The 13426-nt window shown below is 40.3% G+C and overlaps 1 protein-coding gene across 8 annotated transcripts in view; it reads left to right on the top strand.

Annotated features, from left to right (window-relative positions):
* Positions 1–13426, top strand: part of Dmd (dystrophin) — a 2313977-nt gene that overhangs the window by 1031492 nt on the left and 1269059 nt on the right. The window lies entirely within an intron of this gene.

Genomic DNA, 13426 nt, shown 5'->3' with positions numbered 1-13426 from the left:
ATAATTGTTTTTTTCTCTTTTTGATGATGTTGCTTCATGGGGAACGATCATGCTTAATACTTTTTTGACAAGATCATTATTAAAGAATTTCAATTTTCAAGTCTGAATGCTCAATTCACAAAAGCTTTATATTTACTAGCATTTCTATACTGAAATTTGTGATGTGTGCTTTTTATTTATTTTTTAGACAGGAGCACACGACATTCTTGAATTCACAATGTAGCTGAGGCTGACTTTGAACTCCTGATCCTCTGCCTCCATCATTCAATTGCTGAGATTACAATAATATTCTACCAGACCTGGTTAATGTGTGTGCTTTATAAATAATTGTCTGTGCCAATTCTTTGCACAAATCCATTGCCTTTTACATGAGTAGTTTTTACGTAGCACACTACAGAGAAAGATCACATGGAATGTAGAGCAACAAAAATAAAATTAGAAGACTGTTAAGATCACCACTTGATTATTATTAAGAATTTAATGAATATAATAATAATGCTAATCCCTATTTATCCTAGAAGCTACAAGTTTGATAGTTTATGCTTAATAATTTGACATTTAGTAATATCATTAATACAAAGTGATAGGAATACAAATAAATAATTTTTAATAGCATGTCAGAATGCTATTAGATAGAAAAAAAATGCTTTGAATAGAAGAAATAAATTTGTATTTGAAGTAAATATTAACTTAGAATATTAATGATGAAGGGATTGTATATTAATAGCATCATATAAAGCTATTATATTTAATGTATTTCTTGCCTAAGAAAAATAATTTTCTCTTCACTGACCTTCAAAATATCTTCAACGTAAGTAATGTTTTCACAAAACAAAGACAAAATGATTTTTTGATGAAGTCATTCTTTTAATATACAAATAGAAAACCATTCTAATTTAATTCTCAGAATTTACATGCTTGTACTTTAATTTATATTGCCATTTGTACTAAATAGTTTATACTACCATCACAACATGATATTCTGGGGAAACACCAATATAAGTAATGTTTTTCTTCAAATTTCTGGGGCCTGTCCTTCCAACCTCAGAGAGGTGAACAACTCAGGGTACACAATTGTTGCTCCAGTCTTTGTGATCTGCTAGGAGCCCTGCTTAGTTACTTCTGTGGGCCTTGTTCTCCTGGCGTCTTCAACCCCTGTGGCTCCTGCAGTTATTCCCTCATCTCTTCTGTGGGGTTCCCCTGGCTTTGCCTAGTGTTGGACTGTGGGGTTCTACACCTGCTCCCATCAGTTGCTGGATCTTGTCTCTCTGATGACAACAGGGCTAGAAACTGATCTATGAGTATAGCATTATACTCCCAGTTGTGTTTTGTTTCATCTTAGATTCCTGCACTGCCCAGCTTGTCTGCTAGGTATCTAGTCAATGTCAGGTGTGTGCTCCCTCTTGTGGCATGGGTCTCAAATTGAGCATCCTCCAGTTGGACACTCCCAGAAGTTCTGTACTACTGTTATGCCAACACATCTTGGAGGCTGGGCAGATTCTAGGTTGAAGGGTTTGTGACTGGGTTGATATTGTAGTCCCACTGCAGGAAGACTTGCCTGGTTACAGAAGATGGTCAGTTCAGGCTCTGTATCCTGCATTGCTAGGATCCTCTGCTACAATCACTCTCGAAGATTCCAGGGAGTTTCTTCACACCAGGTTTCCACAGAGTCCAACAGAAGCTCACCAATTCCAATTGTCTCTCCCAGCACGCTCACCAACCCCCCACCTAATTCCTTATGTTCTGATCTCCAGCTGCCCCTAATCCCCTCACAAAATCTATTCTATTTCTTCTTTCAAGGGAGATCCATGTGCCCCACCTTAAGCCCTCCTTGTTAGTCAGACTCTCTGGGTTTGTGGTTTGCAACATTAGCCTTTCTTTATAACTAACCTCCACTTATAAGTGAGTACATAGCATGTTTGTCTTTCTAGATCTGAATTACTGCAATTCAGATGATTTTTTCCCTAGTTCCATCCATCTGCCTGCAAATTTTATAATGCTTCTGTTTTCAATAGCTGTGTAATACATTGTATAAATGTACCACATTTTCTTTGTTCATTTTTTGGTTAAGGGACAACTAGGTTATTTCCAAATTCTGGCTATTATGAATAAAGCCACTATAGCAAGTCTATAGCTAACATCAAATTAAATAGAGAGAAAATTTATGCAATTCTACAATCAAGAAGAAGACAAGGTTGTCCACTCTGTCCATATCTATTTAATTTAGTACTTGAAGTTCTGGTGGAAACACTAGGAAAACTGAAGGAGACCAAGTAATATAATTTGGAAAGGAAGAAGTCAAACTATGAATATCCACAGATGGTATGTTAGTATATGTAAGTGACCACGAAGATCTAGCACAAAACTTCTATTATTTACAAACCCAGGGGGTACCGAGGCCAGTCTCACGAGGAGCAGCAGAGGATCACCAGAGGCCTTAGCGGGTCCCCTTGGTAGGTGGGAGACCATGGAGGGTGAGAAACACACCATACAGACAGAGTTTGGGTATAGAGTTTATTTAGCCGGTTATGAAGGCAGAAAAGGGGAAGAAGAGGGGAAGAGGAGAAGGTAGAGAAGAGACTGGGGGGTGTGTGGAGAGAAGGCATGAGTTCAGCTTGCCTCAGCAGGAAGGGGGGAGATTGGGGGTGAGTGGAGCTTGTCTCTTAATCGGACAGGGTACCCAGGTGACAGACCGAACCGCAGATTGTAACAGTCCCATTTCTTTCTTATAATAAAAAGGCTGGAAGTTAGGCATAGCAGTTTGAAGGAATTGGGACAGTGGATTCTCAACATTGCTTCCTGCTTATTTGTGGGGTCATCTTGGGGGTGAAGAGGCTGAGAAAGGTGGGTGCTGGTCACATTCTGGGGTAGCTGGTCACTTTACTCCTGTTCAGGGTTTGTGGTATGGAACTATCTGGTGTCTCTTGGACCTGGCAAGGTGTTGATAGAATAGTCGAAAAAGTTAAGTTTAGAAAGAAAAAAAAATTAGGACCAGGGAATTGAGAGGGGTGTATCTGACCTGTTTAAGGTTCATTCTTCAATTTGTCTCCCTGGAACTCATAAGAATTTTTTAAGTTTATGAAAATATAAGTTTTAAGCATATACATTGTATAAACAGTAGCATATTTATGGCAGAATGACTGTGCCTGATGGTTTTGCACAATAAAAAGTATTTTTAAGACTGAAAGGTAGTATGAGAGAGAAATTTGATAACATGTATTTTTCTCACACCTTTATAACTTGCAGGCACACACCATAATAACTTGCATTTTTATATCTTAAAATACCCTTTATTTAAAACATATTAAGAAGTTGTACTAAAATTTGTTTGGTGAGTTTCTCCTTTTAAACTGATAAAATCTTTTAGCTGTCAAACTGCATTAGAGATCTTTGACAAGAATAAAATTTTATTTGAGTTATTGACTAAAAAACAACAGAGCCTCTCCTCAGGGACCTCCTTGGTCCTTGAGAGTCGTGTTTACCTTTTGTTGTTAGAAGAAGATCCTGCAAGTTAGAAAATATGTAGGAAGACAACCCTACCTTGACCTGAGCAGCTAGGCTGTCGATTCCATTGATAGTGTCCACTGTCTGCAGACCCTCAGTTTACTTGAAAGGCAGTTTTTTCCCAATGGAATCACTTTCACTTGATGACGTGAATTGCAGATGAATGTTTTCTGCCCATCTGTCTTTTTTGGAGGAAATAGAGTACTGCTGCTAGGCTCTAGTACCTGCTCTCTGTTATGAGAAGTCTTTTAATAATTAAACATTTAAATCTCATATTCCCCAGATCTCTGAGCAGTTGAAGGCTGTTTATTGGGTATAGATAAATTATAACGACAACATAGGATTTGCCTGGAGAGCTGGGTGCAGGCTTAACTGTTCTGGCTCTCAACAGGTGATATTTATACTTGTGAAAGACAAAGAAGAAAAAAAAACTGTTTGCAATAGAAACGTAACAGTAGAACTGACAATAGTGGACAATAACTCAACATACTCTTAAGCAGGGTTGGACTACATATACAGCATTCCCATAATAGACTCAAAAGCACACACCAATCCTAAGCATAAGACCCAGTGCTCTCTCAGTCTGGAATGATATACAATGAACAGACAATATAACATTTAACAGTAAGTATACATACATTTATACCCAGTTAAGTCCAAGTTTTATACACATATACACACAGAGTTAAAGCCAACTTATATTTATACAAAGTTAACTCAAGTCACTTGTACACACACACATTTAACAGGAGTTAGGTGAAGTGTGTGTTTTTATTGGGCCCTACTAAAAGCATATCATTGCACAAAACACACATGTAACAGAGTCAATAAGAGGAGTTTAGAGACAAAAGAAAATGTTAGTAAACCAGAGGTGAATGTGGATGTAAGCTGACTTGGAAAGAGAACCTTACCATTTACAGTGATGGAGCAGGCACAGGATGTTGGAAAGTGGTCCCAGTCCAGGGTCCCCACAAGTCCTTGGCCAGTCCTCCTGTGGGCAGGAAGGAATATGGAGAGAGCCTGGCTGAGTCACGCACCAATATTATTATTTATAAACACATGTTGGTGGGGGACCAGTCCCACAAGGGGGAGCAGTCCCAAGAGAGGCAACAGTGGGCCACCTGAGGCCTCGACAGGTCCAGAGGCCTCAGTGTGTCCCCTTGGTCAGTGGAAGACTGCACAGGGTGAGAGATAAATATGCCACACAGAGAGAGTTTGGGTATTGAGTTTATCTAGTCAGTTATGGAAGTCTATGGAAAGGGAGAGAAAGGGAAGGAGAGAAAGTGGGGAGAAGGGAGAGGGGCAGAAGCTGCCTCTCTAGAAGAAGGGGAGAGAAAGAGAGAGAGGATGGAGAGAAGGCATGAGTTCAGCTTGCCTCAGCAGGAGGGGACAAGATTGGAGGTGGGCAGAACTTGTCTCTTAAAGGGACAAGTACCCAGTTGACAGACCAGGCCAGCAGATTATAACAACTTCTACAGTTGAACATACCTTCAATGAAGTATCTGGATATAAGGTTAATGCAAATATCAGTAGCCTTTCTATATATAAATGACAGAGAAAGAAATCAGGGAAACAACATCATTCACAATAGCCGCGAATAATATAAAATATATTGGTGTGATTCTAACCAAGCAACTGAAAGTTCTGTATGCTTAAAAACTACACTTCTTTGAGGAAAAAAAATTGAAGAGACTATCAGAAAATGGAAAGATTTTCCATGGTCATGGAACAGTAGGATCAACATAGGAAAAATATCAGTCGTACCAAATGCAGTCTACAAATTCAGTGCAATCCCATCAAAATTCCTACACAATTCTTTATAGATTTTGAAAGGATAATACTCAACTTCATAGGCAAAAACAATAAAATTTAGGATAAATAAAACAATCCTGTTAATAAAAGAACTTCTGGAGGTATCAACATTCTTTTTTTTTTCTTTAAGATTTTATTTACTTCTGAGGGAAATTTGGATAAAAACAATCATTGAATGTGCTTTATTCAGATATAAATTTTGTTCCTTTATATTATTATCATTAAGTAGATTCAATAGTTAGCATAATTACCTATAATCCCAATCTTATATATAAATGTAATTTTTACTATGTGAATAAAACTTTTCTGTTTGCACACTGGATATTACTAAAGCAGATTCTGGAATTAAAATTTTAGGACTCTTTGGTACTGTTACATACACTACTTATACTGGAAAGCAGTTTTTATTAACTGTAAAGAATTTTATTACATGTAGTTAGAGAGACAGTTTAGCAGTTAAGATCACTGCCTGTTTTTCAAGAGGACTCAGTTTTGATTTCCATTACACACATGGTGCCTCACAACTATCAAAAAATCTATTTTGGACATACAGATAATATGCAAACACCCAGGCATACAAAATAAAACTAAATCAATTTAATCAAATTTGACATATGATATGCTTTCTAAAGATAAAATATAAAATTACAATTGGTCATACATTAAACCTTACTGTCTTGTGGGATATATTCTTGAATTTGTAATGAAATTCAGAAGCAGTATCATTTTACTGGGCATCATTCTATGTGTGTGTATGTTAAAAACACACACTGTAAGAGTTTTTGAAAAACTACATTTTTATGGTAATAGGGGCAACAAAAAATCTATCATCTCAACAATTAATTGATAAAACTAATATCAGTCTTTGTGTAAAGCTCCGACATAGGAGAAGACTCTCACCATGAACAGAGGGAGAAATTTGGGGAACTCAGAAACCTTTCCTTTTTTCCAACTGTCGTTCCTTTTCCTCTGTAGACCCTAGACATCTAGCATAGATCCAGTCTCATTCACAAAACAGAAGAGGCACAACATTTTGGATCAGAAAATAAACAACCCTTGTCTTAATCTCAGAGAGACAGTGCAAAGATGACTTGTTTTTTTTTTCCATTTCTTTTTTTTTTTATTGATAAAAGGAGAATAAAGAAAAGAAAGGAAAAAAAAAAAACAAATTTCCACCTCCTCCCAGCCTCCCATTTCCCTCTCCCTCCTCCCATTCTTCTCCCCCTCCTCCCACCCCTCTCCCCTTCCCCCCACTTTTCTCCCCCTCCCTCTCCAGTCCAAAGAGCAGTCAGGGTTCCCTGCCCTGTGGTAAGTCCTAGGTCCTCCCCCTTCCGTCCATATCTAGGAAGGTGAACATCCAAACTGGCTAGGCTCCCACCAAGCCAGCACATTGCTTTGGGTCAAAACCGAGTGCCATTTTCCTTGGCGTCTCATCAGCCCTCATTGTTCGTCATGTTCAGAGAGTCCAGTTTTATCCCATGCTTTTTTTGGTAACAGTCCAGCTGGCCTTGGTGAGCTCCCAGTAGATCAGCTCCACTGTCTCAGTGGGTGGGTGCACCCCTCGTGGTCCCGACTTCTTTGCTCATGTTCTCCCTCCTTCTGCTCCTCCTTGGGACCTTGGGAGCTCTATCCAGTGTTCCAGTGTGGGTCTCTGTCTCTATCTCCATCCATCGCCAGATGAAAGTTCTAGGATGATATGCATGATATTCGTCAGTATTGCTCTAGGATAGGGTCATTTCAGGTTCCCTATCCTCAGCTGCCCAAGGAACTAACTGGGGGCCTCAGCTTGGGCACCTGGGATCCCCTCTAGGGTCAAGTCTCCTGCCCATCCTAAAGTGGGTCCTTTAACTAAGAAATGGGGTTCCGTGCTCCCCTATCCAACCTTCCTTTATCCCGATCCTCCTGTTTCCCCAAGTCCCCCCTCCTTTCCTTCTACCTTTTCTCTCCCCATCTCCCCTTACCCCCATCCCACCCCACCCCCAACATCCCACTTTTCTCCCCGGCAATTTTGTCTACTTCCCTTATCCAAGAGGATAACTATATGTTTTTCCTTGGGTTCACCTTCTTACTTAGCTTCTTTAGATTCGCCTATTGTAGACTCCGTGACCCCTATTTATGGCTAGAAACCAATTATGAGTGAGTACATCCCATGTTCATCTTTGTGGGTCTGGGATACCTCACTCAGGATAGTGTTTTCTATTTCCATCCATTTGCATGCAAAATTCGAGAAGTCATTGTTTTTTACTGCAGCGTAGTACTCTAATGTGTATATATTCCATACTTTCTTCATCCATTCTTCCATTGAAGGGCATCTAGGTTGTTTCCAGGTTCTGGCTATTACAAATAATACTGCTATGAACATAGTTGAACAAATGCTTTTGACATATGATAGAGCATCTCTTGGGTAAATTCCCAAGAGTGGTATTGCTGGGTCGAGGGGTAGGTTGATCCCGAATTTCCTGAGAAACCGAAACACTGACTTCCACAGTGGTTGCACAAGATTGCATTCCCACCAGCAATGGATGAGGGTACCCCTCCTCCACAGCCTCTCCAGCAAAGGCTATCCTTGGTGTTTTTGACTTTAGCCATTCTGACAGGTGTAAGATGATATCTCAAAGTTGTTTTGATTTGCATTTCCCTGATTGCTAAGGAGATTGAGAACGACCTTAAGTGTCTTTTGGCCATTTGAAGTTCTTCTGTTGAGAATTCTCTGTTCAGTTCAGTGCCCCATTTTTTAATTGGGTTAATTAGCCTTTTAAAGTCTAGTTTCTTGAGTTCTCTATATATTTTGGAGATCAGACCTTTGTCTGTTGTGGGGTTGGTGAAGATCTTCTCCCAGTCAGTAGGTTGCCTTTGTGTCTTAGTGACAGTGTCCTTTGCTTTACAGAAGCTTCTCAGTTTTAGTAGGTCCCATTTATTCAATGTTGCCCTTAATGTCTGTGCTTCTGGGGTTATACCTAAGAAGCGATCACCTGTGCCCATCTGTTGTAGGGTATTTCCCACTTTCTCTTCTATCAGGTTCAGTGTTTTCGGGCTGATATTGAGGTCTTTAATCCATTTGGACTTGAGTTTTGTGCACGGTGATAGATATGGGTCTATTTTCATTCTTCTACAGGTTGACATCCAGTTGTGCCAGCACCATTTGTTGAAGATGTTTTCTTTCTTCCATTGTATACTTTTAGCTCCTTTATCAAAAATGAGGTGTTCATAGGTTTGTGGGATTAAATCTGGGTCTTCTATATGATTCCATTGGTCGACTTCTCTGTTTTTATGCCAGTACCACCCTGTTTTCATTACTGTAGCTCTGTAATAGAGTTTGAAGTCAGGGATGGTAATGCCTCCAGACAATCCTTTATTGTATAGGATTGTTTTGGCTATCCTGGGTTTTTTGTTTTTCCATATAAAGTTGATTATTGTCCTTTCCAGATCTGTGAAGAATTTTGATGGGATCTTGATGGGGATTGCATTGAATCTATAAATTGCCTTTGGTAGAATTGCCATTTTTACTATGTTGATCCTCCCAATCCAAGAGCAAGGGATGTCCATCCATTTTTTGGTATCCTCCTCAATTTCTTTCTTCAATGCCTTAAAGTTCTTGTCAAATAGATCTTTCACTTCCTTGGTTAGATTTACCCCAAGATATTTTATGCTGTTTGTGGCTATCGTGAATGGAGAAGCTTCGCTGATTTCCCTCTCTGCTTCCATATTCTTTGTGTATAAGAGGGCGACTGATTTTTTGGAGTTGATCTTGTATCCTGCCACATTACTAAAGCTGTTTATCAGGTGTAAAAGTTCTTTGGTGGAGTTTTGGGGGTCGCTTATGTACACTATCATATCATCTGCGAATAACGAAAGTTTAACTTCTTCCTTTCCAATTCGAATCCCCTTGATCCCATTATGTTGTCTTATTGCTATTGCTAGAACTTCCAGCACTATATTGAAGAGGTATGGCGAAAGTGGACAGCCTTGTCGTGTTCCTGAGTTAAGCGGGATGGCTTTGAGTTTCTCTCCGTTTAATTTGATGTTAGCTGTCGGTTTGCTGTATATAGCTTTTATTATATTTAGGTATGACCCTTGTATCCCTAATCTCTCCAAGACTTTTAACATAAATGGATGTTGAATTTTGTCAAATGCTTTTTCAGCATCTAATGAAATGATCATATGGTTTTTTTCTTTCAGTTTATTTATATGCTGGATTACATTGATAGATTTTCGTATGTTGAACCAGCCCTGCATCTCAGGAATGAAGCCTACTTGATCATAATGTATAATTTTTCGGATGTGTTCTTGGATTCGGTTTGCCAGTATTTTGTTGAGGATTTTTGCGTCGATATTCATGAGTGAGATCGGCCTGTAATTCTCTTTCCTGGTTGAGTCTTTGTGTGGTTTTGGTATCAGAGTAACTGTAGCTTCATAAAAGGAATTTGGCAGTGACCCTTCTGTTTCTATATTGTGTAATACATTGAGGAGTATAGGAGTTAGGTCTTCTTGGAAGTTCTGGTAGAATTCCTCATTGAACCCATCTGGCCCTGGGCTTTTTTTGGTAGGGAGGTTTTTGATAACAGCTTCTAATTCTTCACGACTTACAGGTCTGTTTAGATTGTTCACCTGGTCCTGGTTTAATTTTGGTAAATGGTATTTATCTAAAAAAGTGTCCATTTCTTTTACATTTTCCAGTTTAGTGGCATACAGGCTTTTGTAGTAAGATCTAATGACTCTCTGAATTTCCTCTGTGTTTGTGGTTATGTCCCCCTTTTCATTCCTGATCTTATTAATTTGCGTGTTCTCTCTCTGCCGTTTGATTAGTTTGGATAGGGGTTTATCAATCTTGTTGATTTTCTCCAGGAACCAGCTTTTTGTTTCATTGATTCTTTGTATTGTTTTCTGTGTTTCTATTTTGTTGATTTCAGCCCTCAGTTTGATTATTTCCAATCTTCTACTCCTCCTAGGTGAGTCTGCTTCTTTTTTTTTTCTAGAGCTTTCAGGTGGGCTGTTAAGTCTTCCATATGTGCTTTCTCTGTTTTCTTTAAGTGGGCACTTAGTGCGATGAACTTTCCTCTTAGCACTGTTTCATAGTGTCCCATAAGTTTGAGTATGTTGTTTCTTTATTTTCATTGAATTCAAGGAAGACTTTAATTTCTTTCTTTATTTCTTCTTTAATCCAGGTATGGTTCAGTAGTTGACTGTTCAGTTTCCATGAGTTTGTAGGCTTTCTGGGGGTAGCATTGTTGTTGAATTCTAACTTTAATCCATGGTGATCTGATAAGACGCAGGTGGTTACTAATATTTTTTTGTAACTGTGTAAGTTAGCTTTGCTACCGAGTATGTGGTCAATTTTCGAGAAGGTTCCATGAGCTGCAGAGAAGAAGGTATATTCTTTCCTGTTCGGGTGGAATAATCTATAGATGTCTGTTAAGTCCATTTGCTTCATTACCTCCTTTAATTCTCTAATTTCTCTGTTAGGTTTCTGTTTGATTGACCTGTCCATTGGTGAGAGAGGAGTGTTGAAGTCTCCTACTATTAGTGTGTGTGGTTTGATGGTTGCCTTGAGTTTTAGTAATGTTTCTTTTACATACGTGGGTGCTTTTATATTAGGGGCGTAGATATTCAGAATTGAGACTTGATCCTGATGAATTGTTCCTGTTATGAGTATAAAATGTCCCTCTCCATCTCTTCTGATTGATTTAAGTTTGAAGTCAACTTTGTTAGAAATTAGTATGGCCACACCTGCTTGTTTCTTAGGTCCATTTGCTTGATAGGCCTTTTCCCAGCCCTTTACTCTGAGTAGGTGCCTGTCTTTGTGGTTGAGGTGTGTTTCTTGTAGACAGCAGAATGTTGGATCCTGTTTTCGTATCCAATCCCTTAGTCTGTGCCTTTTTATAGGTGAGTTGAGCCCATTGACATTAAGTGATATTAATGACCAGTGGTTGTTAACTCCGGTCATTTTTTTAGTAGCAGGGTTTGTGTGTATCCCTTTTTTGAGATGCGCTGGTGAAAGGTCTCTAGATGACTGAGTTATTGTGGGCATTGTTGGACTCCTTGGTTAGTGATTTTCCTTCTATAATTTTCTGTAAGGCTGGATTTGTGGCTACGTATTGTTTAAATTTGTTTTTATCCTGGAAAATTTTGTTTTCTCCATTTATAGTGAACGAAAGCTTGGCTGGATATAGTAGTCTGGGCTTGCATCCATGATCTCTTAGTTTTTGCAGTACATCTATCCAGGACCTTCTGGCTTTCATGGTTTCCATAGAGAAATCAGGTGTAAGTCTGATAGGTTTACCTTTATATGTAACTTGGCCTTTTTCCTTTGCGGCTCTTAATATTCTTTCTTCTGTATATTTTGTGTTTTGATTATTATATGGCGAGGGGATGTTTTCTTTTGATCCAGCCTATTTGGTGTTCTGTATGCTTCTTGAACCTTCATAGGTACCTCTTTCTTCAGGTTGGGAAAGTTTTCTTCTATAATTTTATTAAGTATATTTTCTGTACCGTTGAGCTGCACTTCTTCTCCTTCTTCTACTCCAATTATTCTTAGGTTTGGTCTTTTTATTGTGTCCCAAATTTCCTGAATGTTTTGTGATGAGAATTTGTTGGTTTTGCTGTTTTCTTTGATCAGTGTGTTTATTTTCTCTATGGTATCTTCAGTGTCTGATATTCTCTCTTCTATCTCTTGTAATCTGTTGTTAGTACCTGTCTCTGTCATTCCTGTTCGTTTACCCAGATTTTCCATCTCCATTCTTCCCTCGGTTTGTGCTTTCTTCATTGCTTCCATTTCATTCTTCATGTCTTGAACCGCTTCCCTAACCTGTTTGATTGCTTTTTCTTGTTTCTCTTGGTTTTCTTGTGTGTCTTTGAGCGATTTATTCATTTCCTCTACCTTTTTGTTTGTAATCTCTAATTGTTTATGGCAGTTTTTCACCTCCTGTTTAAGGTCCTCTATTATTTTCATATAGTTAACTTTTGAGTCGATTTCTTCTATTTCTTCAGGAGTAGGGTGTACAATTCTTCTTATTTCGGGATCCCTGGTGTCTGGTGGTGTCATGTTGCCTTTCAGGTTGTTGGAGGAATTCTTGTATTGGCGCCTTCCCATCTCTTCCTTCAAATGGAGCCAGGAGAGGCCTGGTCTCTTGGTCCAGTCTTTGCTGTGATTGACTCTCCGGGTATATCTCTTCAGTGTAGAAGTAGGAACCATTCCCGCCCTGATGGGATTACTCAGCAACCGTCCTGATGGGATTCCTCAGCAACTAAACAGGGCCGCCAGTAGCCCAATGATCCAGGGCCAACAGGATGAATGGAGCAAGGGGGGGATGGTATCCAGGAGCGCGCAGGTAACCTGGCGCCAGAGCTGAAGGTGCCCGGCTCCCTTACAGGGGACCCTGAGGCCTGCCCGGTAGGCAGGCACTCACCGCTCTGGGTGGGTCGCCTTAGTTTAGGAGCTTAAAACTGTACTTGAGCACTGGTCCTAGCAAACAGCAGGGCAGGGTTGGGGAGGGGTGTTGGGGGGCTGGGTCGTGCGAAAGAAAGACAGCCCTGCAGAAGGAGCTGGGGGAGGGGGTTTGTGCTCTCTTCCGGGACAGTCTGCCCCTGGATAGCACACACTCACCAGTCCTGAAGGGATTCCTCAGCAACTAAGCAGGGCCGCCAGTAGCCCAATGATCCAGGGCCAACAAGATGAATGGAGCAAGGGGGGGATGGTATCCAGGAGCGTGCAGGTAACCTGGCGCCAGAGGTGAAGGTGCCCGGCTCCCTTACAGGGGCCCCTTAGGCCTGCCCGGTAGGCAGGCACTCACCGCTCTGGGTGGGTCGCCTTAGTTTAGGAGCTTAAAACTGTACTTGAGCACTGGTCCTAGCAAACAGCAGGGCAGGGTTTGGGAGGGGTGTTGGGGGGCTGGGTCGTGCGAAAGAAAGACAGCCCTGCAGAAGGAGCTGGGGGAGGGGGTTTGTGCTCTCTTCAGGGACAGTCTGTCCCTGGATAGCACACACTTACCCGTCCTGATGGGATTCCTCAGCAACTAAGCAGGGCCGCCAGTAGCCCAATGATCCAGGGCCAACAGGATGAATGGAGCAAGGGGGGGATGGTATCCAGGAGCGCGCAGGTAACCTGGCGCCA

Source organism: Microtus pennsylvanicus, chromosome X (assembly GCF_037038515.1).
Source record: "Microtus pennsylvanicus isolate mMicPen1 chromosome X, mMicPen1.hap1, whole genome shotgun sequence".
Classification (NCBI taxonomy): Eukaryota; Metazoa; Chordata; class Mammalia; order Rodentia; family Cricetidae; genus Microtus; species Microtus pennsylvanicus.
The sequence above is the reverse complement of the archived record's forward strand: the minus strand, read 5'-3'. Positions and strand labels throughout refer to the sequence as shown.